Genomic DNA, 3,380 nt, shown 5'->3' with positions numbered 1-3,380 from the left:
TCGCGAAGAGAACGAGGCCAGGGCCGGGAATTCGGCCTCTCGGAGCACAAGAAGCCATCCAAGCGGTGACTGCGAGTCACTGGGACCAGAACTCACCCACGGCGACAGCACCCATAACTGCATCGCCTAATGGGCGTTTGGGCTGGCCCGTCCGCTCCGTTTTCCTCCCGGTGACGAGTAAAAAGCGACAGAGCCGAAGGCAGAGTGACAACTAGAAAGCAACAACTTCCGGTCCGAGGCATTATGGGAAGTGGCCTTGGCCCCAGGGTTCCCCGGGGCTGAGTCTGGGTAATCGATGCCTGCGCGCGGCTCCCGACGCAGCAGCGCCCAGGAGTCTGGCTGTGCATGAGGTGTGCTCGCTGGGACGCAACGAAGGGGTTATTTAAATGCTTCTGAAGTATGGGTACCAGGTGGTGGGCCGAGGTTTGGTATCTCCTGGATGATTACCTTACTCAAACAAGTTGCATCAGAAGTCCAGCTAAGAGGGGGGCACCCGAAGTATGGGTACCAGGTGGTGGGCCGAGGTTTGGTGTCTCCTGGATGATTACCTTAAACAAGTTACATCCGAAGTCCAGCTACAAGGGGGGCATCTACATTTCACGCAGTTCCCCTACTTCTGTCCAATCGACTTCTAAAATTGAGTATAGACATTGTCTTAAACTAACCTTGCAGACAGAGGGTAAAATTTTCAAACATTTACTGTTCACTTGTTCAGAATATGTTTGTGCCAAGATCTTTATGAAGGGAACGAAATAAACGGGCCTCACCGCCCTGGAGTTTAGTTTTACACAGAAAACACAATAATCGCTGGGGGAAAAAAGGGTGCAGATGCCAAAAGAGAAATAGGCAAGGGATATAAGCAGGTAATTCACAATAAAAGAATAATTGGTCATAAAAGACATGAAGAAATATCCTTATTAGTAATCGGGTAAAAATAGATTGAGAAAGTGGCATCCTAATCTGTTGAATTGGCCAGAATAAAGATAGTTACATGGGGGACAGGGGAAGCTTTCTTGCTCTTTATTGCTTATATAATTCTTTTAAGCTATCTTCATCCAGCACACAGGCTTTTTTTTTTTTTTTTTCCTATTCTAAAACAGCCTTATGGCATTATACTACTTGCTTCCTCTGCCTAGAACGCTGTTCCCCTTGATCTTCTGTGGTTGGTCTTATTGTAATAATGTTCACAACTCCAGAGTCACTGTCTCACAGAGAAATTGGCTGGACAACCTAAGTAACGTAGCTACCCAATCACTCACCTCACTTTATTCTACTTCTCTGCCCATGAATTATCACTATCTGGTAATTTTCTTTTCATATTTACCTATACATTTATCTCCACGCTCCCATACACAGAACTGCGTGAGTGTAAGCTCTTTGAAAGATGGGACATCTTGTCTTGTTCATTGCTATATCTCTAATACTGAGAAGTGTCTGGAACATATTAAGTGCTTATGAATACTTACTGAAGAAATAGTTATTAGAAATGAAATGCCTGTATAAGAATGTTCATAGCAGCCTTATTTGCAATAAGCCAAAAAACTGGAAACAGCCACATTTTCATCAAAAGAATGCAAAAACTGTGATATAGTCACACGATGAAATACTACTAAGCAATAAAAAGCAACTGCTGATACAAGAACATGGATGACTCTAAAATATTCTGAAAGAAGCTTTACATAAAAGTACCTACTGTATAATTCCATCCATATGAAGTTCTAGGACAGGCGAATCTAATTATGGTGTGAAGAAACCACAACAATGGTATCCTCTTGGGGTGTTGGCTAGAGACTACCTGGGAAAGATCATAAAGGCACTTCCTGGGGTGCTGGTAATGTTCTGTATCTTAATAGGGTTTGAGTTACACAGGTGTATGCGTGTGTCAAAACTCAGAAAATATACATTTAAGATGCATTTCATTTGTACCTCAAAAAAGGTAAATTTGAATACTGTTATGCATGCTGAAGTACTTAGAGATAAGTATACCAATGTCTGCAATTTCCTTCGAAATGCATCAAAACGGATTGATGAGTGGATTAGACATGACAAAACCAGTAGAGTAAAATGTTATGATATTGTTTAGGTCAATTTAACATCAGCACTATGGACATTTTGAACCAGCAAATTCTTTGTTGTAGGGGGACATCGTGGCATTGTAAGAAGTTGAGCAGAATCCCTAGGCTCTACTTATTAGATGCCAGAGGCACCCTTCCAGTTGTGAAAACCCAAAATATCTTCAGACATTATGAAATGTTCCCTGGGGAACAAAAACTACACCCCCTTCTCTTGAGAACTGCTCCACTGTAAAATTCTCTCAACTTTGATGTATGCTTGAAATTTTTCATAAAAGTTGGAGAAGAAAAGCAGATTACTTAATAACATTGAAAAAATACATATAAAACACCAAGTAGAAGATGCAGCTGTGAAGACCTAGGCGCCAATCTTATTTTTGTAAAAAAAAAAAAAAAAAATTGTAGAAGTTAGCAACAGTAACCTATACTAACAAATATTAGTGTTTACAAAGTATCTTATTGATTTCTAAAGTTAATATGTAACACAAAGAAAAGTGCATTGCATATATTTAGACTGTGAAGAAAAACATTTGTAATTACTCTCGTACTTAGTCGCCTTCAAATCGTCTTTTTCTTAGCCGAGATAAATTTCTGTGGGTGCACAGGATCCTTCCTAAGGTCGCCACGGCCACCATCCACTTTCTTCTCTCCCGATTGCCTTGTTGGTTAGGGACCGGTAGGATCGCTACTGCGTGGGAAGATTTCAGGAATGCAGGCTATGAGACCCCCACTGCTACCTACCGTATCCCCATCAGCGCTATACCAAGAGGAGCGTTCTTTAATGGACCACTCCTTGACCCAGGAACCAGTGCTGGCTATACTCATCCTTGACAGTGGCAGCAGCTGTCAAATGCCAGTGGGGAAAATAAAAACCGCGACTGAAAAAACGTGGTTGGCCAAGGAATCCCACGCGTCCGCCACGCCCCGCGACAAAGGTCGCCGCGGCTCGGGTTTCCGGGACCAGCGCGCAGGCGCCCGGCGCGGAGGGGGCGGATCGCACTTCCCTTAGGTCGCGCGGCTGGAGTGGTCTTCGGGTGTCCTGGTCCTAGAGCTCTGAGAACCCCTCTGGGAGAGAGCTGAGCTGTCCGTTCAGACAGGAAACACGGGGTTACTGCATCGCGGGGGGCCGTGGCTCAAGGTGAGTTTTCTGTCCACTGGCGCCCAGCAGGACTATGGGCGGGGAGGCGGTCGCAGCAGCAGCCCGTTCCACCTTATGGGAACTTGGCGACGTTGTGGCACCGCCTTCTCGGCACTGCGCACCGCTCGTTGGTTAGAGCCGGCTTCGGCGTTTCTTGCCCCCTCCGCATG

The 3,380-nt window shown here is 44.9% G+C and overlaps 2 protein-coding genes and 1 long non-coding RNA gene across 6 annotated transcripts in view; 2 read left to right on the top strand and 1 right to left on the bottom strand.

The window, feature by feature from the left end:
• USP16 (ubiquitin specific peptidase 16) overlaps positions 1-2,951 on the bottom strand; it is a 28,588-nt gene extending 25,637 nt beyond the window's left edge. The window contains exon 1 of one of the 4 annotated variants that reach the window (XM_025044245.1): positions 2,814-2,951. The gene's annotated coding sequence lies outside the window, so the exon portion shown is untranslated. Of the gene's footprint in view, positions 1-96; positions 251-2,620; positions 2,758-2,813 lie in introns of those variants that run through there. The other 3 variants (XM_015586505.2, XM_006908249.3, XM_015586506.2) reach the window with 3 other exon arrangements.
• LOC112476821 lies at positions 356-1,004 on the top strand. The gene is made up of 2 exons (XR_003045224.1): positions 356-410; positions 512-1,004. It is a non-coding gene; the product is annotated as an uncharacterized LOC112476821 (long non-coding RNA).
• Positions 2,952-3,060: 109 nt separating the features above from the next.
• The window catches only part of RWDD2B (RWD domain containing 2B), a 6,786-nt gene continuing 6,466 nt past the window's right edge, over positions 3,061-3,380 (top strand). Inside the window, exon 1 of the mRNA XM_006908247.3 lies at positions 3,061-3,210. The gene's annotated coding sequence lies outside the window, so the exon portion shown is untranslated. The remainder of the gene's footprint in view (positions 3,211-3,380) is intronic.

This window comes from Pteropus alecto, unplaced genomic scaffold, assembly GCF_000325575.1.
Source record: "Pteropus alecto unplaced genomic scaffold, ASM32557v1 scaffold81, whole genome shotgun sequence".
NCBI classification, from domain to species: Eukaryota; Metazoa; Chordata; class Mammalia; order Chiroptera; family Pteropodidae; genus Pteropus; species Pteropus alecto.
This window is presented reverse-complemented; position numbering and strand designations above follow the sequence as displayed.